Consider the following 25,258-nt stretch of genomic DNA (forward strand, 5'->3'; position numbering starts at 1 on the left):
GGAAAGGCAAGAAGAACGACAATCCTTCTTCTTCCAAAACCACCCACTTAACAATGTTAGCACCTTTAACTTAAGTGAAGTACTTGCTATGAATAATCAAGGACAAAAGAAACCATTTAGGAGGAACTTTACTCCTATTGGTATGAGTTATGACACCGCATTTGACCGATTAAATGCAAGAGGTCTTATAACTCCTATTGGACCATATGGGGACCCACCGGTCGAGAATAGGACGACTAATTGGAACCCCAATGCACATTGCAAGTATCACCAAGGTAGGGGCCATCTTACCGAAAATTGTTGGAAGCTTAAAGAAGCTATCCAAGACTTAATCGACAACAACAAATTACCATTGCCTCCTGTCAGTAATAAGATGAGCATTGATAGTGCGCCTCTCGCTCACTCATTAGCCATCTCTAATGAAGAAAACGAGCTTGATCCCTCATCTCTTATCAAGCCTATCGAAGAAATCCATGCTATCAAAGAAGAGGAGGAGATCTTTTTCGATGCCATGGATGACTTTCCAGAATTAGCAAGTAAAGAGGATGTACGGTTGCTTACATTATCCATGTTAGAGGGATCAAACTTGCTACATGAAGCTCTCGAAGTTGCGAAGAAACAATTAGATGAGCTTCAGAAAAAGTGTGACAAGGTTCCACCCATGAAAAACAAATCCAGGAGAGAGTTCACACCCATGGGAATGACCTATGATGCTACTTTTGATCGTCTCTATGATCAAGGACTAATTAAACCTATTGGCCCTACCGAGGATCCAACACCAGAAAAACAATCTTCACGATGGGATCCTAATTCCTATTGCAAGTACCACCGAGGGAATGGTCAGACCACGAATGAATGCTACAGGTTTCAAAACCTCATTCAAGATCTCATGGAAGCAAACAAGATCCCATTGCCTCTAGCTAGCTTAAAAATGAATAAACCCTTTTCTATGCAAGTAATCGATAAACCCAAGAAGAGTAATAGACTCTATACTCCAATTGGGATTCCATATGCTCAAATGTTCAAAATGCTCTCCGAGAGTGGCGAGGTCAAACCTCTCGAACCGAGATCATTTGAATCATTAAAAAGGACAGATAGATTTTATTGTCAATACCATCAATCGGGGGTCACAGTATTGTAAACTATTTTAAATTTAAGGATTTAATTCAAAAAATGATTGATGACAAAAGACTAGTCCAAGTTCCACAAGAAGAAGACATAAGTATTAATGGAGTTTGGGACAGCGATGAAGAAGACGTTTATTTAAAAGACATGGTAGGACCTCCACCTTTGGTGTCATATGCCATGGAAGATTTTTGGGTGGAAGAAGATTCATCAATAGACGTCCTCACAAGATCCGAGAGAATGCAATCCTATTTCGACACAACCTATGCCAACCACGCAGCAAGTTCCCATACCTATCATAGAAGAAAATGATATTGTCAAACAGTTTAAGAAAACTAAAGTTGAAATGAATGTATGGAAACTTCTAGCAACATCTCGAGAGCATAGGTTGGCAGTGATGAATGCCTTGGATAAGATAGGGATAGATTTTGACACCACTCCTGAGGGGTTGGCTAACTTCCTTACGAGTGATCTCCCTAGTCCTATCAACTTGATCACCTTTTCCGACAAGGACTTACCTCCAGAAGGTGACAAGCATTATAAGGCGTTAAACCTCACAGTGGTTTGCAAGAGAATGAACGTCCCTATGACTCTTGTAGACAATGGGTTGGCCATTAATGTCTGTCCACTCAGAACTGCGAGGATGCTAGGCATAAGGGATGAGGACCTAACCCCGTCAACGCAAGGAATAAGATCTTATGACAATACTCGTCGTCAAGCTCTTGGAAAGATCACTATGAATATAACGGCGAGAGAAATAGAACACGCTACTATATTCCAAGTAGTAGACATTAAGGCTTCGTTCAATCTATTGTTAGGACGCCCTTGGCTTCATGACATAAAGGCCGTCCCTTCATCTCTCCACCAACAGGTAAAGGCCATAGTTGGAGGAATTCTCATTACGATCGATGCTTCACCCATGAGGATTAAAGCTATAGAGAATCCAATAATTAATGTGGAGCACGATGAAGATGATGAAGATTTGTGGGGCTTTAATGAAGAGGTCTCCTTAATCGAGGAGGATTAAAGGACCCCTCTCTGCCACGACCCCCTCTCCAATATGATAGTGAACGCTATTCTAAAGAAACAAGGACATTTTCCTGGGTTGAATCTAAGAAAGAAGAAAGGAATAGTAAAACCGCTGGAATCACCTGGCCTCCCTAAATTAGACACTTTCGAACTTGGTTTTGAACCGACTCGAGAAGATCTCAAGAGAGCCCAGGAAAAGTCAAAAGCACGTAGGGGCGCTTGCATCCAAAAGAAAGCAATCCCAATGGATCAGTATCCTCTCACCCTCAATGGACAATTTGTAATAGAAGGAGAGGATTATCCATGCTACGAATTTCCCGAACCGTTGGTCGTAAATGGCATAAGACAACCGGGATACGAGATTTTCCTAGATTTCTATTTTATAGATGAAATCCCAACTCCTATTCATAAGGAGAAAGCACCCCCATGCTTTGAATTTAATGTCATGGGATTACTATTTGGTTGAGAAAAAGATGAGCCAACGTACAAAGAAGATGACTCCTCGCTTATCCAAACGGTCCTACAAAGCGAAAGCTTTGATCCCTCAAAGCTCATCAATCCAGCGGAAGGATCACTACAAGGGTGGCGCAAGACCGTCAAGGTGACTACTCCAAACGGAAGGAAAATCTCCATTACGACGGGGCAAGGACCAATATTTGAAGAGTCGTCTAAGTAAGAGTCAGAGTCAGAGTCTCTTCCTATAGAGTCATCTGAGTCTTTAGTTGTAACACCCTCTTCTTCTATCTCTTCCCCTAGGATAGTTAGCGATCAAGTCCCTGAGGACATATCCCTCTTTGATGTAATGACCTCTGAATTTAATAATATGTCTTCTTCTTCTTACTCCTTGTGTTCTTCTTTAACCCAAGATGACGAGCATTGCTTAACTAATAATGAAAATGACAAAGAACTTATTAAAGCAATGGAAACACTTCAAAGGAAAACACCGATAATTGAGGAAACTGAGACGGTTGATATCTCAAATGATTCAACCAATAAAAGAGTAGTTAAAATCGGAATAACACTTAATGAACAAGAAAGAACTGATTTAATTAACTTGCTTAAAGAATTCATCGATGTATTCGCTTGGTCATATGAAGATATGCCAGGCATTAATAGAAAAATAGCTCAACACACCATACCGCTAATTCCAGGAATGAAACCTGTAAAACTAATGTTGTGTCGAATGAAACCTGACGTAGCTCTTAAAATAAAAGAAGAAGTTCAAAAACAAATAACTGCAGGTTTTATCAAGGTATCTAAATACCCTGAATAGGTCGCCAACGTCGTCCTAGTTCCGAAAAAGGATGGAAGGGTAAGAATGTGTGCCGACTATCGAGATCTAAATAAGGCAAGTCCAAAGGACGACTTCCCTTTACCACACATCGATATTCTGGTAGATAACACAGCGAATCATGCACTTTTCTCGTTCATGGATGGATACGCGGGGTACAATCAAATTCTCATGGCAGAAGAAGACATGAAGAAAACAACCTTCATAACACCATGGGGTACTTACTGCTACACGGTAATGCCATTTGGGTTGAAAAACGCGGGTGCTACTTACCAATGAGTAGCGACTGCTGACGAGGGTTAAATCGGTCGCTACAATCTAACTCTCAATCAAACAATACTTATACGAACACCCTATAACCAAGTACAATGGTAAATAAAGGTTCGGTCCACGAGGAACGAGAGTAATTGCAAATCAATCTTAAACCTAAGCTAGTTCGAAATCAATGGAAAATGGTGTTCTAAAATACTACTAATAAGATGGAATAAATCAATAAACTAAGACACTAGGGAGAACGGGAATCCGCCTAACCATTGGTAACTAAGCAACAAGGAATCACAGAGACAAACGGGATATGCAAAGACTATAAGTCTGATCAATATCATGTGATAGGAAGACAACGGGCAATACTAAGCTTGGATTTCTCATGCACTTAACATTACTCGATACATAATCAAACCACATTCAATAATGAAATACTCAATTCACAATCTCTTGTTCAAATCAAGAATATCATGCAATCAAATTCAAGATTCTAGGTTAGCTACTCCAATTATAATGAATTAACATGCAATCGCATATAATCAATTTAATCACAATCCGTTTATCAAAATCAATCCTCAATTACATAGATTACCTAGGCCGGGTTTCATCCCGAAACCCTAGCTAGGAGACTACTCACACATATTCATAATCAAAGCAATAATGAATTCCAAAAGCATAATAGATATAAACATGAATTCTGATTAAGGAATAATAAAGCTTGATTAATAAACAAGAATGAATAATACCAATTGTATTGATGCGAATCAATGGAAAAGTTCAGAACTTTGATATCCGTCGTCAATGAATAACACAAAGAATCTTCACAAATCTTGCTTCAAATCAATCCAAGAAAACTAAAATCGCTAGAATAATCTCTAAGAAAACTAATGAATATCTAAAACTAAGAACGTTCTCCAATAACTCTCTACAAAGGCTCTCAAAAACTATCTCTAAAAACTCTCTCTTAACCCTTACAATCGGGCTATATATATATGTTTTAAATCGGAAAGTAAATCGCAGGCTGCCCTTCGTGAATCGGCACGGCCGTGCTGGAAGTGGCACGGCCGTGCAAGCATGGCAGTAGCTGATCCGCAATATCTTCAATTATGGCACGACCGTGCTGAATTTGGCACGGCCGTGCTAATGCCTGACACGGCCGTGCTGAATCTGGCACTGGCACGGGCATGGAAATTGGCTTGGCACGGCCTTGCTAATGCCTGGCACGGCCGTGCTGAATCTGGCACGGCCGTGCTAATGCCTGGCACGGCCGTGCTGAATCTGGCACGGCCGTGCAGCATAGGCAGGAAGGTTGCAGGCACTTTGGTCTTCTTAAAACAGTCACAACTTCTTATCCAGAGCTCCGTTTGAGGCGTGCAATATATCGTTGGAAATCTCTTCAAGTGTAATTTCTAATGCAATTGGAATCACTCCATTATCATTTGTATACCGAAAGCTGTGAGAAAAATAGTGAACAGGTGTCATATTTGTGAACTGTTCTGCCTTGCCTGCTACTTAACTTGCCTTTCAAGGCCTTGAGAACCGCAGCAAAGCCTTAGCTTGGTGGACTAGGATCGATAATAGCCTGATTACGCACCAATGGTTCGGGACTCGACATAACTTGGTCAACTATACCTGTTAACACACCAAAAACAGACCGAAACCCGTGAAGCACGTAATATGAAGGAAACGAGTGTAACAAGGCAATAAACGACCAAAACGGGCCTAAATACATCCAAAATCACCCATTTATATGCCTTAAAGCGCGCCCTAATGTGCGCTTGTCAAAATCACCCAAGCTACACTTTTGCTAGTCCTCGAGCAAAACTAAGGGATACACACACACATGATCAAATAAACTATTGCCATTACATATAAATCCAATTTATCACGGAATGAAGTCAATGGATCCTACTTAGAACAACCATGCACGGAATGAAAACTCACTCAAACAAGCAACGAGACACACAATCCAAGGTATCGTTGATCAAAATGCAAACAAAACCTAAACCAAGCATAGAGAACAAAGAAGTCATGCTTCCCTCTAAACCCAACCAAACCGGCCACGTCCTCCCCTTTTGCTTCAAATCACCACCCTAATTGGCCCCTCGTGATTCCTCGAAGGAACCGGAAAAGTGATATTTTGAGGAAATAACAAAGGTATCCCGGCATCTCGATTACGCATAATCTTTCCATAGGGTTGAAAGGTATCTCCCTCCACCATTTGAGAACCGAACACCTCTAAAGTCTAAGGGTCTTAAAGGGTTGTAATGTATTGGAAATGGGTAAGGTAGGTGAAAACAATTTAAAAAATGGGGTTAATTCCTAAATGAAGCGCAAGAATCACAATTCTCAAAAACAATAGTTCAAAACATGCAATTCACATTCCACAATAAACATTGATCACACTTTTACACATCCCAAACTCTCTATGTTATACACACTCAAATCACCTTTTTCAAACTTCAAAGCTTTTATTCATATGTCCTCGCCTTTTTCACAATTCGGACGGCTTTTCTCCTTTTTTTTTTCTTTTCTTTTTTTTTTTTTTTTCAAAAACAAATTTTACAATTAAGCTCACTTTCAAACTTGCTCAAACCAACTATCGATCATTATTATTGATTTATACACAATAAGCTCAAACAAACCTTGCGAGGTAAACGCTTCACAACTAAGGGTTGGTAAAACATCGGCCATCGGGTTGTAACATGGGTAACCAAGAATGGAATTAAAGGCTCAACATGGTTAGCAAGTAAGATGATGTAAAAAGAAAATTAATTTGTAACAAAACAAAAGGAACAAGAATAAGAAAAATGAAAAAGGTGCCCTCTTCCTCCCTTAAAAGTGTCAAGTCGGTCTTGGGAGCTACAAGTCAACACAAAGATCGAAACATGCGTAATCAAGGATCCAAATATGCCACTCAAGAAGAATGATGAAGGCTAGAACAATAAAACCTCACGGGATTCAAAAACAAAGCAACTACCAATTAAGGGGATCAAATCCACAAATGGGAAGCGACTCCATCTTACCACAGCCCAAAGGCATAGAGTTTCACATGACAAAAGTGTTCTAACCAACTACCTTCGCCTAGACTCGTCTACATTGATCAACAATAGACTCAAACTGTGTATTCATCACTGGCTTAAGTAGAAATAGATATTCCACACACATTCATTCACGTTTCGAATCCAAATATGAGCATTATTCCAAAAGTTTATGCAATTAGACAAGTTTATCATGATCCAAAAATATAGGAAAATACTATGAGGCAAATCATATAAACTAGACTACACATTCTCATAACAGAAGCTTTTCCTATATTGCACACAAAAACAAAAAAAACTAAAGGAAAAAGGGAAAGATTTCACCAAATTCTTCTTGAAAACACACTAAGACAACATGAGATGCGGCGAAGCTCCTAATGCTACCTCCATGAGTCTTCATATCTGCACAGGTTAGATAGAAACAAACCAAAACGAAACCAAAAGAAACTCGTTTTTTTTTATTTTTTTATAGGAATATGAAGAAAAACAAGGGAAAATCAACAAGGAAACCATTCACCCCCCCCAAGCTAGTATAGACATTGTCCTCAATGTCAGGCATCGAGAGACTACCTAGAAGGCAAAAAGGGAAAGAGAAAATTACCTCATTGACTGGGTCTCGGGTTGCCTCCCGGAAGCGCTTCTTTAACGTCATTAGCTTGACGCAACACATGGATTACAGGTTACCCATAATCAATACTTGCCATTGGAGTGGAGATAAGCTCACCATTCTTATTCTTGACAATAGTCACCGCCCCTTTCTTAGGTACTACAAACATAGGGGAAACCCTTCCTTGATGTGTTGGAAGGGGTTTAAGCTTTACCTTTGGTGCTTCATTAGCCTCCTTTGTAGTGGCCACATCTAATGCATCTAGAAATTGCTCCTCCATGTCCCTGTTTTCCTTGTTCTCATTCAACTCAAAATCATGATTAGTATAGAATAATTCGTTACGCATATCAGAGACAATGGAATCAACAGTGTCAACCATCATGCAATTATCAGAATTAGAACAAGGATATTTCATAGTTTTATTTAAATCAAAACCTAAAACCTCCTTTCCTACTTTCAATGAAATCTTGGCACCCTTTACATCAATAAGGGCCCCCGAAGTAGCTAGGAAAGGACGTCCTAGAATTATAGGTATATGAACATCCCCATCCATATCTAGGACCACAAAGTCAACAGGTATGACAAACTTCCCCACCCTTAGGGGAAGATCTTCCACTTTACCCTTTGGAAATTTGATCGATCGATCGGCTAATTGAAGGGATATGTTAGTGGGAAGAAGTTCTCCTATATTTAATCGTTGATAAACAGAATATGGCATGAGACTAACACTAGGTCCAAGATCACACAAAGCATTATCAATATTCATTTTGTTTATAGCACAAGGGATTGAAAAGCTACCCGGATCTCCTAACTTAGGAGGCATTTTGTTCATTATTATAGCACTACAGTGTTCAGTGAGGTTAACAGTTTCTACCCCTTCACAGTTTCTTCTACCACTCAATATATCTTTTAAAAACCTAGCATAGTTAGGCATTTGCTTGATAGCATCAGTGAATGGTATAGAAAGGTGGACTTCTCTCAAGGTCTCTAAAAACTTCCCGAATTGGGCATCTAGCTTATGTCTCACATATTTTTGGGGGTAGGGGAGTCTATGTAATAGGTCGGGTTCATTGGTTTGTGCTCCCACCTGTTCCTTTGGGACCTCATTAATTTTATCTTTTTCTCTGGTCCTCTCATCCTCACTTCCTACAACATTATCAGTGATAGGTGGAGTCACAGGTTGACTCCTAGGGGGTACTACTTCATCGCTCCCCCTCAATGTCTTTCCACTCCTAGTGATGATAGCATTTACAGAGTTTTTAGGGTCAATACCTTGAGGCGGTAGTTTTGAAACTCCAACCCCATCTTTTATAGCACTAGCCAACTGAGAAATCTGGGTTTCAAGCATCTTATTATGTGTCATCACTTCACTAAACTTTTTATCAGCAGTGGACATAAAAGTGTTGAACATTTTGGCCTGGGACTCCATCATTTCCTCCAAGCTAGATCTCTGTGGTGGTCCATGAGCATAATAATTATCATTTGTAGCTCGGGAACCACGCACATTAGATTGTTGAGGATTTTGATTAGAGTACCCCTTATTATTATTCCAGTTTCCCTTGTTATTAATGCCGTTTCCCCCTTGATTGAATTGCCCTTGGGGATTATGATTCATTTGATTACCCTGTTGGTATTGGTTTTGATTTCCAAAACCACCATGTTGATTATAGGGTCCTTGGGAATTTTGGTCCCTTTGGCCCCTATTTCCCCACTGGTTTTGATAATCAAAATCATTACCTCCCTGATTATAATTGTTCCCTCTTTGATTAGGTGGCAGATATCTATTATTGTCATTCCTAGGTCCGTTATCATAAGACATAGCATTGACATGTTTATTATTATATCTATTACCATCATTATTATTAGGATCATATGAGGGATAAAAATTACAAGCATTAGTATAATGATCATAAGACCCACAGTTTTCACAGAAAATACATCCTACAGGCATATTAGAAACGGAAGGATTAGGATTCATACCTCTCCCCTTAGATTGGGAGGGAAGATCTTGCAATGGCACGGAATCGAGCTTGGCTTTAATCACTGACATCTCCTTCTCGAGGTTCGTAATTTGTGATGTCAGGTTGCTAATGGCATTGAGGTGGTCCACTGAATAGACCGCTCCTCCACTCTTGTTCACAGCATCTCGCTCGCCGTCTTCCCAATCCATGTGGTGTCGTACCACATCTTCGATAATATCTATGACTTGCTCTTCAGTTTTGTTCATTATTGGGCCACCTGCTCCCGCATCCAAACTGGTCTTCCCTTGAGGACTCAATCCTCCATAGAAAATCTGTAAAACTTGATATGTTGGGATTCCGTGGTGTGGACACTCTCTTTGGTACTCCTTGTACCTTTCCCATGCTTCATAGATCGACTCCCCACTCCTTTGCCGAAACCCTTGAATCAAGGCTCTAGCATCGGCCGTCTTCTTTTGAGAATAGAATCTTCCCAAAAATGCTGTCGTGACATCATCCCAAGTGTGTAGAGAGTTCGGCTTCACCTCCTTCTCTAACCATTCGAGAGCTCTCCCAATAAGTGAAAAGGGGAAAAGCTTCAATCTCACGAACTCTTGATTCACCCCATTAACCTTGATGGTATTGCAGTACTTCTCAAATTCGTTCAAATGAGCCAAAGGGCTCTCATGCTTGGCACCACTAAACTGCCTTCTCTCGATGAGGGTGATCATAGCTGGCCGGATCTCGAAATCATTGGCTTCAGTAGTGGGTGGAGCAATCCCACTTGAAGCTCTATACGCCCCATGAGTTCCCAACTCCTTAAGGGGTCGTGGTGCTGGCCAATTAGGTTGGCGCGGTATGTCTTCCATTGGAACCTGTTGTGTGTTGTGTTCCTTTCCTTGAGAGTTTGATGACGTCAATCGAGATTTACGATTGCTCTTCAAAGTTCTTTCGATTTCTGGATCGAAGGGTATTAATTCTCTCTGTTTAGACCTGCGCATACACACTAACCAAACCAATTAAATAGCAGGGCTACAAGTGTAGCCAAAAGGGAAAAATCTTTTTGTGCTTTTTTTTTTTTATGATGAACTAGACTCAAGAAATCAAAAAGCAATTAACAAACACCGCTCCCCGGCAACGGCGCCATTTTGACGAGGGTTAAATCGGTCGCTACAATCTAACTCTCAATCAAATAATACTTATACGAACACCCTATAACCAAGTACAATGACAAATAAAGGTTCGGTGCACGAGGAACGAGAGTAATTGCAAATCAATCTTAAACCTAAGCTAGTTCGAAATCAATGGAAAATGGTGTTCTAAAATACTACTAATAAGATGGAATAAATCAATAAACTAAGACACTAGGGAGAACGGGAATCCGCCTAACCATTGGTAACTAAGCAACAAGGAATCACAGAGACAAACGGGATATGCAAAGACTATAAGTCTGATCAATATCATGTGATAGGAAGACAACGGGCAATACTAAGCTTGGATTTCTCATGCACTTAACATTACTCGATACATAATCAAACCACATTCAATAATGAAATACTCAATTCACAATCTCTTGTTCAAATCAAGAATATCATGCAATCAAATTCAAGATTCTAGGTTAGCTACTCCAATTATAATGAATTAACATGCAATCACATATAATCAATTTAATCACAATCCGTTTATCAAAATCAATCCTCAATTACATAGATTACCTAGGCCGGGTTTCATCCCGAAACCCTAGCTAGGAGACTACTCACACATATTCATAATCAAAGAAATAATGAATTCCAAAAGCATAATAGATATAAACATGAATTCTGATTAAGGAATAATAAAGCTTGATTAATAAACAAGAATGAATAATACCAATTGTATTGATGCGAATCAATGGAAAAGTTCAGAACTTTGATATCCGTCGTCAATGAATAATACAAAGAATCTTCACAAATCTTGCTTCAAATCAATCCAAGAAAACTAAAATTGCTAGAATAATCTCTAAGAAAACTAATGAATATCTAAAACTAAGAACATTCTCCAATAACTCTCTACAAAGGCTCTCAAAAACTATCTCTAAAAACTCTCTCTTAACCCTTACAATCGAGCTATATATATATATGTTTTAAATCGAAAAGTAAATCGCAGGCTGCCCTTCGTGAATCGGCACGGCCGTGCTGGAAGTGGCATGGCCGTGCAAGCATGGCAGTAGCTGATCCGCAATATCTTCAATTATGGCACGGCCGTGCTAATGCCTGGCACGACCGTGCTGAATCTGGCACGACCGTGCTAATGCCTGGCACGGCCGTGCTGAATCTGGCACTGGCACGGGCATGGAAATTGGCTTGGCACGGCCGTGCTAACGCCTGGCATGGCCGTGCTGAATCTGGCACGGCCGTGCTAATGCCTGGCACGGCCGTGCAGAATAGGCAGGAAGGTTGCAGGCACTTTGGTCTTCTTAAAACAGTCACAACTTCTTATCCAGAGCTCCGTTTGAGGCGTGCAATATATCGTTGGAAATCTCTTCAAGTCTAATTTCCAATGCAATTGGAATCACTCCATTATCGTTTGTATACCGAAAGTTGTGAGCAAAATAGTGAACAGGTGTCATATTTGTGAACTGTTCTGCCTTGCCTGCTACTTAACTTGCCTTTCAAGGCCTTGAGAACCGCAGCAAAGCCTTAGCTTGGTGGACTAGGATCGATAATAGCCTGATTACGCACCAATGGTTCGGGACTCGACATAACTTGGTCAACTATACCTGTTAACACACCAAAAACAGACCGAAACCCGTGAAGCACGTAAGATGAAGGAAACGAGTGTAACAAGGCAATAAACGACCAAAACGGGCCTAAATACATCCAAAATCACCCATTTGTATGCCTTAAAGCGCGCCCTAATGTGCTCTTGTCAACTGCCTTGCTCCATGACATGATGCATTAAGAAGTTGAGGTATATGTGGATGATATGATTGTGAAATCAAAAGATCGCCCAGGTCATCAAATAGCCTTGAGAAAATTCTTTGAAAGGCTAAGAAATACAACATGAGGTTGAATCCATCCAAGTGTGCTTTTGGAGTCACCTCAGGCAAGCTTTTGGGTTATGTCATAAGCTATAGAGGAATAGAGATAGACCCAAAAAAGATCAAGGCAATCATGTCAATGCCACCGCCCAAAACCGAGAAGCAAATTCGAGGATTTATTAGCTGGTTGCAGTACATAAGCAGGTTCATATCAAAATTGACAACAATATGTGAACTAATTTTCAAAAAGCTAAAAAAGAATGTACCAATAATATGGGATGACGAGTGTCAAAAAGCCTTTGAAAAGATCAAAGCCTATCTCGCAAATCCTCCCGTATTAGCACCAACACTTCTGGTGTCACCATTATTTGGCTCTTCTAACAATATGTTTTTTTCACACACTTAGCTCTTGCGGCCTAACTTTAGTGTCACTATCACACACTGCACAGATACATGACCAAATATACTTCCCTTAGGAACCCTTTGTCATGAAATCTTAGTACAACGCTGAAGCATGCCTTGTCATATCAACATCACTCATCAATCATAATCATCATTGCATCACGAAGTATGAAGTGCTTAGGCTCCGTGCCTAAGTTACCCAAATACTTTCATTATGGAGTCAACCATTGAGATAGCCTAGGATGGATTAATCCTTGCACCGTGAGAGATAATATCAAACAACATTTGACTAAGCTCATTCAACATGCATCTTCAAACTTTTGATTTTCTTTTTCACGTCTTTCTTTTTCGGGAGAAAGTCGATACCCTCCACAAAAATTAACGGAAATTTTTTGCTTTTTTGCATTTTTTCGAGTCGCACGATCACATTACAATGCACACATGAGTCATGTACACATTGAGTCATGTCGTTCCATATCACTTTGATTTGAGTCTAACACATGTGTCATTACACTTCGAGTCGAGTCAACCTCGAGTCAGTCAAACATATCGAGTCAAGTTTATACCTTGAGTCGTGTCAAGTCGACGAGTTAAGAAACATTAAACCATAGGTCAACCCTAAGATAATTTTAAGCCTTAGGTCAACCCTAAGATAATTAAAGAAATTGCCAAAGTTCTATAGTCAAAAATAAATACAGGTGCAGAAGAACAGGGAAGACCCTACTCCAGCGCCTGGCGCCAAAAATATTTCAGCGACGATAGAGCTCGAAGCCTCTCAGAAAGGTGATTTCGACTTCATACAGCAATTTCGGGTTCCTTGGTACGCCAGTTAGCCCCTATAAGCAATTTGACATGATTAAGTAGTCAGTTTGATTACAATTGCAATAAGTGATCGACCTGATGAAAGATCGTCTCACTTAGCTTAAAGCGCCTAAGAATTGGCTCATCACGGAAACACCGGCATATGGGTTTTAGCGAAAGCAAAGTTCAGGCGAATTTTAGAGATCGAAAAACGTTGGTATTCGGAAATTTTTCTTCAGAACATTATCGCAACAAACATTCAAGCACCGAAGCTCTATTGTTCAGAGACGCGTGAACATTTCCATCAAAAGCTCTTTTGTCCAGAGACGCGTGGGCATATTATCAAAGCTCTTTTGTTCAGAGACGCGTGGACATTTCATTCAAGCTCTTTTGCTCCACAGACGCGTGGACATTTCATTCAAGATCTTTTGTTCAGAGACGCGTGGACAATCCTTTTCAAGCTCTTTTGCTCCAGAGACGCGTGGGCATATCAATCAAGCTCTTTTGATCAGAGACGCGTGGAAAATCCTTTTCAAGCTCCTTTGCTCAGAGACGCGTGGGCATATCAATCAAATTCTTCATTCAGAGACGCGTGGGCATCCTATTATTAAGCTCTTTGTTAAGAGACGAGTGAACATCGAAACAGCAAGGTGGCGTTCCCTAGATTGTGGAGAGTTGTCACAAACAACTGAGGATTGTTTCAACAGAAGCAACCTTCGATAGTATTCCCTTGGACGTGGAATATTATCAATGCGGAGGAGGATCGTTTCAGGCGAAGCAATCTTCTGTATTGGAAGTAGTTACAGGCGTAGCGGTTTTCAAGAGGGATGGCATTCTCTAGCTTGCAGGAGGTCATCAAAACAACGACAGCAAATCGGTTACTTTCAGAGACGTGTGCTCGACGGTGCAAGATACGCGTTTCTTAACTCTTTTATCTGTTTAACTAATGCTAGTTTTGCAGGTATCGGCGTTATAAGATTGATTTAGGATCGCAGAACGTTCTGAATCATTCTCCGTCCCTATCGTTACTTTGACCTTCGTTTTCGAAACTTGTGTTTCTCCAAACTCAGTCAAAGTGGGGGCTTCTGTAGACAACCATTTGTGTCTCCCCAAAACCAAACCCGGTGATGAGTGCCTTTCACATCAAATCATAATCGAATGAAACGAAAGTGTGGAAAGGTCTAGTGTTGCTGAAAGTTTTATTTCCTTTCTCTTCTCCCTGTTTTTGAAAACTTTATTTTAAGAAAACAGCCAATCCAGTTTAGTTGGTCCATGATATGGGTCCAATAGTGGTGTAGTTATATGGGGCTTGCAAAGACCTTTCCAACGATATATTATAAGCCCAATTCCGATGAATATTGAGGAAATTATGGCCAATTTACTAAACTGGGTCCGATTTGAGCTTTATGTACGGCCCAATGATCTAGGGAGGGCCTAATATGATTTATCATTCCTAATTCAATTAGGACTCTTCAGAGTTTTAATTAAGATTAAATAGCATTTTCGATTGAAATTATATTATTTTATCTTCAATATAGGAAATTTATCATATTTTCGAAAACGCGTTGAAAACCACTTTGGCGTCCAACCCCATGCCTTGGCACCTGGAACCAGGCTTGGCGCCAGACGCTAGCCATTGGCGCCTGGCGCTAGCCACTGGTGCCTGGTGCCAGTTAGCCAGGGTTGGCGCCAATGATGTTTCTTGATCTTCAGACTGTTTTTGTTAAATTATCTTTTTTGGATGATTTTCTCTATAAATATAGTATCAAAAACTCCGTTTTCATCATCAATTACCATTCATTAATTCTCTTCATTCATCATCTACAATCATCATTCACCAATTACCATTCATCTAATTCTTCGCAATTTATTCATTCATCATCTTTCATTCATCAATTTTCATATAACATTAATTCTTTAGCATTCAATTCTTTCTTGCTTTTTAATACAAAATTCCGCATTCACAAGATCTAGATACACCTAGCCATATTCGAAGTTGCCTTCGCCCTAGACGTGAAAGGTTTTAATTTCTGAGGGTTTGGTCCCAAATCTCTATTTCAATTATTTAATTTAATTTCTTTGTTTTATTATTTTCCTTGAAGTTACTAACGTGTGTATTTTGTTATTAGAAAGAGATACGAGGCATCCAAGTAAGTACTTTAATTGATTTAATTGATATTATGATGTAGAAACCATGTTTAAATTGTTATGATATTCCTAGTATCATGTCTAGGGTATTTTTAATATTAAATATGATTGCTATGATGCCTTTTATTTTCTTCCTAATATTTATGATTGTTAGTACCATGTTAGGGCTAAAGATTTGACTTTTATTGCTTAGTGACATGCTAGGGTTTGTTATTAATCTTGTTAGTATCATGCCTAGGATCTTGCTATGCTTTAACATGATTATGATGATTATGATTATGATTGATATTATTATTATTAATGATGTTGATTATTTATTATGTTTCTTGATGTGCATATTATTTTATTCTTTATTGCTTGATCACCTTTTATTGCATGTTTAAAGAGAATTGGTATTTGGAATCACGCTTAATAAGATAATTACTAATCTTGTTAGGTTAATTGTGATTATAATTCAAGTGATCGCCAATAATAGTTTATGTGTGCATTAAATTCAACCAACATAGGTTAAACAGGTTTAGGGTTAATCCTATTGATTGCATGTTAGTCAGAAAGCACACATGAAAACGAGCAGAATAAAGTAGAGGCCTATTAATAGGGCAGGTTCAATCTCTTTTAGGTTGGATTTGTACCATCATCCCCGGGCCCTTATTTGGTTCATGACCTTATGGAGTTGACGATCTCTTGGATCGTTAAGGGGTGTAACCTTCACCTCGTGAACGGTTTACAAGTTCCTTAAAAACTTGTTGGCGACTCTTTTGTTCTATCTTCTTCCCTTTTGGACGCCACCGTACTTTAGTGTATGATCACAGTGGGGTTCAAGCTAGTGGGATTTTAAAGGCTTGAAATTATTCCCTACACTTGTGCCATGGGAAATTTGAAGGCTAGCCACGGGTATACCCATGGCACAAGAAGGTAAATGTTGTAGTGCCATCAACAAAAGTATATCAAGGAACTGATAAAGAAATATAAGCTTGAAAATGCTAAGACCAATGATACTCCAATGGGTTTAGCAACTAGAATGGATGAAGATCCATCTGGAACTTGTGTTGAGCAACATGTGTACCGAGGTATGATAGGTTCTCTACTTTACTTAACTGCTAGTAGACCTGACATATCTTTCTTTGTAGGTTTGTGTGCCAGGTTTCAAGCAAATCCAAAGGATTCTAACCTGAAAGAAGTAAAGAGAATCCTTAGATACTTGAAAGGAACTGATGACTTGTGTCTCTTCTATCCTAGAAGTGACTCATTTGATTTAATTGGCTTTACTGATGCTGACTATGCAGTTGATTTGGTTAATAGAAAAAGCACTTCAGGTATGGTACAATTTTTAGGACCTTGTTTAGTTTCTTGGGGTTCCAAGAAGCAAAACACAGTTGCATTATCTACAGCTGAAGTTGAGTATATGGGAGCAGCAGCATGTTGTTCACAAGTACTCTGGATAAAGCAACAGGTTAGAGATTTTGGTCTAATGTACCTATTTACTGTGATAACACAAGTGCTATATGTATTTCAAAGGATCCAGTTCAGCACTCTAAGGTAAAACACATCCATATTAGGCATCACTTTCTAAAAGATAATTTGGAGCAAGGGAATATTAAATTGGAATTTTGTAATACGGAATATCAACTTGTAGATATTTTGACCAAACCCTTGAACAGAGAAAGATTTGAGAAATTGAGACTGGAACTTGGGATGATCAAGCTGAATTGATTGCTTCTGAAGTTCCAAGATATGGCAAAGTCAAAAATAATGTAAATAGAGAAAAAAGAGCATTTAGCACAATGTTGGTATGATAAACATAGCTGAAGTGTCACCGTTGTTGATCACTGGAGGTTAGTTCATTAAATCGCTTAATTAAATTTGCTTGTAGTAGTGTACATTGCATGTGTGTAGAAAGTGTGTTCCAATTGCGTGTTTTACTTTCGGAAAATTCTTTTTGTAAAATTATATGTATTTGGAAAGAAAAGAATTTCGGAAAATTCATCCTGCCAAATTAATTTTAGAAAGTTAATTGAATGTGTTTAATTAATGACTGCTCAGTAAACCTCTTAACTTCTTTACACCGCCTCATTTAATATAAAAGGCATCTTCACCCACCTTACATCATCACTGTCAAATCAAAATTACTCCTCTGTGAAAAATTTCTACAACCTTCCTAAAACTCTCAAAAAGATAACTATGGCCATACTTACCTCACTTAGCTCCTCACAAAACTCGTAAAACAATCAACCCACCTCCTAAGGTTTGTATTCATGGGCAAAGGTGATGAGTGTCATTTATGGAACTCATAGGGTAGCGTTCTAGGATATGTTCACTATATTTTTCATGCTTTTCTTTTATCATTTCGGTCATTTCTCTTTTAGTTTCTCTATTTCTTCTTTCTTCGTGTTTTACTTTCCTTTATGTGCTTTCCTTCGTGTTTTCCTTTTATATTGCACTTTTTCTCTTCTATTTTCTCTCTTTGGTTTCTCTTGTAGGTGCTTAAGGAATTAGCTTTGCAAAGGATTTAAGGGGAGCAAAAAGAGCTAAGCAAAGGAGATTCAAGCCTCTTGGAGAGGGCTCGGAAAGGGCGCTCTACATCTTCTCATTGCCACGTGCGTGGGACCTCAGGGTCGCGGGCGCGAGTTAAGTGCTTTAACTTGGTGATTTTGGGCAGGAACTCTCCGTGCCCTAGCCGCGGTCTGGCCACGGGAGCGGAAAATCTGGAGAGACCGTTCCAGATAGAGAGACAGCGGCCCCCCTGCTTCACCTGGAACACGACATCTTCCGCGCCCTGAGCCGCGGGCGCAGGCTACAGTACCCGCGGGCGCGGGTCTTGCCATATTACTCGCGGACTTAGTTATGGTTTCCGTACCCATTTCTGCGTGCCCGCGGGATCTTTATGGAGAGGGCGCGACCGATTAGTTTTTCTTCTTTGTCTATAAATCCTTTTGTAAATCCTTTTGAAGGCTAACTTTTAGATAATATTTCATTTGCTTATTTTTTAGAGAGAGAAACTAGAGAGAAGTTAGAGAGAAATTACAGATTGTAATCCTTGGATTTGATTTGTAATTCAACAATGCTTCTTCAATCAAGTTTGGATTTCTTCTTCATATCAATGTAAGTTTTTGATATTTCTTTCCTTTGAATTTACTTCAATTGCAATTTTCTTTTATGCTTGAATGTTTGGTTTGGATTTTGATTTAATTTTGAGAATTTGTTCATTGATTGTATTTCCTTTTGATTTAGCTTGAGATGAATATGTTTGTGATTGAATTTGTTTTGGCTTTAAATTTCACCATGATTAGCGAGTAGATTAGTTGCTAGGGAGAAGGGGAAGCATGATTGATTGATGATTTTTGCTAGTTGATGATCATTGATTGATTGAATTTTTGCAATTAAATTGGTTGATATAGTTGTGCATGTGATTAATTAGACTAGGAGTGATCAACCTATAATATTAATCTAGATTGCATTGCAAATTTCAATGACATGAACCCTTGATTTGAGAATTGCTTTAATTGATTGAAATTAATTGTGATTCTCCTTGTTAGCCATTCATAGTGAACCCTAGCTTGGTTTATAGGAGATAACCTTTGAATTCCTTTGATTGCAACTATTGTTTGTCCCTTGCAATGTTTGAATCAATTGAGTGACCTAGCAATTAGCCTGATTGTTGAGCTTGCATGTGGAACCTATATCCCTAGTGTTTAGAAATTTGATTGAACTCTTTGATTTGTCTTGATTCTTGTTATTCAATTTACCAACTTAACCATTGACATTCTTCGATTTAGATTAACATTTGACTAAAGCATAGCTCCGATTCATTCATTTGGGTTCGACCCTTGATTTACTGCGTACTAGTATAAGGTTTGTTAAGTGTTTACAAATTTAGTTTGACCAAGGGAGAATTAGATGATGACCTAGTTTCACCCCTTGTCAAAATGGCGTTGTTGTCGAGGAATGACATTGGTGTTTTGTTATAGTTGTTGAGTCTATTTAATTCTGGAAAAAAAAACAACAAAAAGATTTTTCTCTTTAAGGATACACTTGTAGCCATGCTACTAATCATTTTCTTTGAGTTGAATGCATAGAGCACGTGGTCATTCACTAGTACCATTTGATCCGGAGATTGAGAGAACTATTCCAAGACTAAGGGTTGCTAGGCGATCTTTGAGCTCTAGCTTTTCAAGTGAGGAAGAACCGTAACAAGAGGAACAAGAAAGAATGGGAGAGAATCCGAGAGTGGCATTGAAAGAATTGGGGATTCCCGGTTCATATAGATTTGAGAGTGGAATTGCTCTACCTAAAACACCGACAAATGATTTTGAAATTAGGCCGACTATGATCACTTTGATAGAGAGGCGACAATTTAGTGGAGCCAAGCATGAGAGCCCGCTAAATCATCTCAAGGAGTTTGAAAAATATTGCAATACTATCAAGGTGAATGGAGTTTCCCAAGAATTCATTCGCCTCAAGCTCTTTCCCTTTTCTCTCATTGGGCGTGCTTTGGAATGGCTAGGCAAGGAGGTTAAGCTAAATTTTCTAACTACATGGGACGAGGTTACAAATGAATTTCTAACCCATTTCTATCCACAAAAGAAAACGGCGGAGGCAAGAGCTTTAATTCAATACTTCAAACAAAAGCCAAGTGAGAGCCTCTATGAAGCGTGGGAGAGATATAAAGAGTATCAAAGGGAGTGTCCTCACCACGCGATTCCAACCTATCAAATTATTCAGATTTTCTATGGAGGCCTAAGTCCCCAACGCAAGTCATGCCTAGATGGAGGAGCCGGAGGTCCCATCATGAATAAGACGGAAGAAGAAGTGGTGGACATCATTGAGGATGTTGTGAGGTATTATAGAGATTGACAAGATTGTGAGAGAGAATTAACTAGCAAGAGTAGCTCTTCGGTGTACTCGGTTGATCATTTGAATGCAATCAACAATCTCTCCTCACAAATGACAAACTTGGGGAAGGAAGTGAGTGCAATCAAGGAAAAATTGGAGATTTCTTCTTCCCAAGCTCCAAGTCTTCCCTCCTAATTTAAGGGGAGAGGTACTCCTTCTAAATCTCATCCGCCTCCTTCTTCTAGTAACATGCCTAGTGGTTGTTTGTTTTGTGATGTGTGTGGTTCATATGATCATGATTCTAGTAATTGCCCTCATGCTTTTCCGCATAGTAATGATGATTTTGACAATAATGAGAGTGAACATGTAAACTATGTGTCAAACAATAATAACGTGCAAAGGATTGATAATCAAAGGGGTCAATGGAATAAGAATTACCAATACCATGGTAATTTTGACAACTATAACCAAGGTGGTGGTTATAGGAACCAAGGTTCTCGAGGTAACTATAACAATCAAGGTTATAGTCAAAATCAAAATAGGGGTAATTGGAACAATCAAGGGAGAGGCAATTTTCAAAAAAATGCTCAAAGAGGCCCTCCACTCGGATTTGCTCCAAAGACTCAAGTTGATAATTCCTATTCACAATCCTCTTCTTCGAGGACTAATTTAGAGGAAATCATTGAAAATCAAACAAAGTTGTTGAGCACTTACATGGCCGTAAGTGACAAGAAATTTAATGAGGTGATGACTCATAATAAGATGCTAGAAAACCAAAATTCTCAACTTGCAAATGTTTTGAAAGACCATGCTAGTCCTTCTTCTTTACCTTCCTGTAGGTGTCGTTTGAAGTGCGCATACGTTAAAGCATGTATTGAATATGCTTGACACTCATAGGAAGTGGGAATTGACATACGATTAGGGACACAATTAAGGACAAGGAAAGTAGGGAGCCGCCAACAAGATTTTAAGGAACTTGTAAACCGTTCACGGATCATAAAAGGCAACCACGATTAAGGGACAATGAAAGGCAACAACGATTGACCCGTGAAGGTTACACCTCATTCATAATCCATGATATTACTAAATCCATATGGTTTGGAACCAAGAAAGGAGGATCAGGGATAATTTACGAAGTGAGTGATGGAGTCACATTCGCCCGTATTCGCCTCTACTCGATTCTTATAGTGAAAAGCATTCATGCGATCTTAAAGGCATTCAAACAAAATAGTCAATTTGCTCCAAACTATTATTAGGCTAAATTGGTTGAATATAAATGCAACATATAATTCTAAAATATTTGTGATCACTTGATTAAACAATAAGATTAAAAAGGAACCTAAACCGGTTGTTTAAATTATCTTATTAGGCGTGATTTTCAATTACATATTCCCTTTAACATGCAATATGGTGATCAGAAATAACAATAGAATAAACATTAATACTTGAAGTAATTTAACAATAAATTGTTAGTCAAATCAAATAATAATAATAAACCTAATTATGATACTAGCAATAAGAATAAAAATAAGAGTAATTAAGTGATTAATTACTCACTTTCCGCGTTTCCTTGAACTGCTACATCATGAATAAACCATTAGTAACTTCAATAAATGTATAAATAAAATGGAAATTAAATTAAATAAAAATTAGAGTTGACTTGGTCCAAACCCTCAGTTAATTCTACCTATCACGCCTTGGTTAAAGTATAGAACTTTAGGTATTGTATGGACTCCTTGGAGTGCTTAAAGAAACGAATAGTGAAAGAATGGGGAGGCTAGTGTTTAGGATAAAGAGGTAGAAGAGAATGATTTTATGATCAAGATTGTTGATTATTGAAAAAGGGGAGATATGACCTCTATTTTTAAAGAAAAAAAAGGGTCGAAGAATTAAGAAAAGATAAGAATTCGAATCGGATAAAACTCGATAGACTACAGTTTTTGCAGTTTTTATTTTTATCATATCTTTTGATCTAGAAATTTGAATAAGATAAATTAGATATAGTTGGAAAGATCTTAAATTATAATTTCTAACCCAATTAAAATCAGATTAAAATATTTTGTAGAACAAAAGATATGGCCGAAATAGTGAGACGGTGTCAGTTTTGGATAGAGTTTGATATTTTATTCATATTTTTTTCGTTGTAGCTCGGAATTGATATTATAATATATCATTGGAAAGATAATTTCAAGAGATATCCAACCATCTAAGATTTGGATAAAAACTATGAGGCACAAAAATAATATATGTCTATCTTTGAACGTCTTTCAATTCGAATAGAATTAGGACTTTCAGAAAGAAAAGTTTTATTCAATTTCAAACTCTATAATCTTATCTTTTCAAAAAGGATAACTAAGATCTTTTAGAAACTTATAGAAGCTTTCAATTAATCCTAATTGGTTTAGGAATGGGAGTAAAGATTTTGGACCCTCCACATGATCATTGGGTCGTAGGCATGGTGGGCTTAGGTTCGATTTGGGCTCAGTTTAGTATTTTGGCCATAACTTAGTTGTTATAACTCAGATTTGGACTTATAATGTATCGTTGGAAAGCTCTTTTTAAGACCCATCCAATAATTCAATCAATAGACCCAGATTATGGACCAAAATAAACTGGACTAAACATTTTTATAAAGTGACACGAAATGAATGATTTAAAGGGACACGAAATGAATTATTTTGGGTTTAAAGGCACAAAAAGAGGAAAATAAGTTATGGGCTAAGAATTGGATTGATTTATTAAATGTAAATATGGATTTAAGCACTCCAAAGATTAAATACTCAACCCGACCAATAATGGCGGTGAAAGGTTGTTCACCATCGGGTTTGGTTTTAGGGAGACATTTTTAGGTGTCTACACTTCCCAAGGCTTAGATCCTAAGAGACCCGTGAGTTCTATTGTTACAAGGAGTGGTAAGGTTCTTGAGGAGAGTTTGCCTAGGAAGAGTGGAACTAAGGAGGTCCCCAAGGAGGCCTTGGTAGAAGATGAGAGATATGGTGCATCTTTGAATGAGGTTGTGATTGAGACACCTAGAGGGGTGAGAGTGGAGAAAGAAATCGTGAAACCCAAGCTTCCATATCCAACAAAATTCATGAGACATAAGTTGGATGAACAATTTGGAAGATTTATTGATATGCTTGGCAACTTCATCTTTCTCTACCTTTTACAGAAGTTGTTACCCAAATGCCCAACTATGAAAAATTCCTCAAAGACATTTTGAGTGGTAGGAGGACTTGTGATATGGTGGAGACGGTCAACTTGACCGAGAATTTTAGTGCAATCATAATGAACAAGATGCCACCCAAGTTGAAAGATCCCGGAAACTTCTCTATCCCTTTTGCCATTAACAAGATGCAAATTGATAATGCCTAATGTGACTTAGGAGCTAGTGTTAGCTTAATGCCATATTCGGTTTATCAAAGACTCGAGTTAGGGGAAGTTATACCTTCCAAAATTACCATGCAATTTCCCGATAGGTCAATTAAGATTCCTAAGGGGAAGGTTGAGGATGTTCCTTTGAGAGTAGGGAAGTTTGTAATTCCGGTAGATTTAGTGGTTCTAGAAATGGATGAAGATACTACCATTCCCATTATTCTTGGTAAAACTTTCTTACTACCTCGGGTGCTATGATTGATGTTAAGAGTGCAAAAATTTCACTCAAGGTAGGAGAAGAGGTCATTGAATTTGACTTGAATGAAAGCATGAAGTATCCATGTTCTTCTCTAGAAAATTGCATGTTGATTGATTCTCTTGATATTGTTGTATCTTCCATGCATGAGCACCTTCTCATTTCTAATGATCCTATTAAGAATGTCTTGTTGAACAAGGATAAGATAGGTGCTCCTATCAAGGAAGTGGCATTGTATGAGGATTTGCTAAATGGATGCATTGAGGAAGTGGATGAGCCTATGTGCATGAATATCTCAAGCCAAGAAGCTTTGCAAGCCGCCACTTCAAAGGAAGGTTAAGGTGTACCAACGGTTGATCTCAAAACTCTTCCATCACACTTTAGCATGAAGGGATCGAGATGGAGCGGTCCCAATTCGGCCAAGAGTGTTTTTCCAAATGGTTTTATAGAAGTCTCAATGAAAGATTCTCCTTCTCCGTTCAAGGCTAATGGCAATCGTCTAATGAAGTATTTCGACGATGTTTTTTTATTATTTCGTTGACTCATTGTTTCTCCGACAACCACCTTAATTGGTGGAGTACGTCGAGCTAAAGACGTTAACCAAAAGTGCTACCCGGGAGACAACCCGGTTTTCTAACATTTTTCTTTGATTTAAAAATTTTCTATACTTCCTCCTTTGAGAACTTTTCTTATTCCTCTTTATTTTTGTTTGTTCTTTTGATCCTAGGTACCATGAGTTTGGATTGGAGAAATTTTCCAACAATTTTGGTGCTACTTTAAGATTTCATGAGGTTTGGTTAAGCATAGAGGAAAGGGTTCGTTGTGGTTATATGTTCTCGTGTTTGCATTCCCATCGATTTTTATTCATGTTCAAAAATATTTTGGATTGTTTCTTATGAAACTTTTGAGTTCTTGATCATGACATTCGATAGGGACGGTGAGAATGCAAACACCAAAGCATCATTAAGGGCATTTTTTTTAAGAGCTTTCCCATGTTGCATGTGGTGCGCACGCATCAGGCTGTGCGCACACACCACAAAGAATACCCGCAGGCGAGGGTCTACAGGCCGTGGGTGCGGGTGTCTGCACATCAAAAATCACCAAATCTGACA

The sequence above is a fragment of the Chenopodium quinoa genome, unplaced genomic scaffold (genome assembly GCF_001683475.1).
Source record: "Chenopodium quinoa cultivar QQ74 unplaced genomic scaffold, ASM168347v1, whole genome shotgun sequence".
NCBI classification, from domain to species: Eukaryota; Viridiplantae; Streptophyta; class Magnoliopsida; order Caryophyllales; family Amaranthaceae; genus Chenopodium; species Chenopodium quinoa.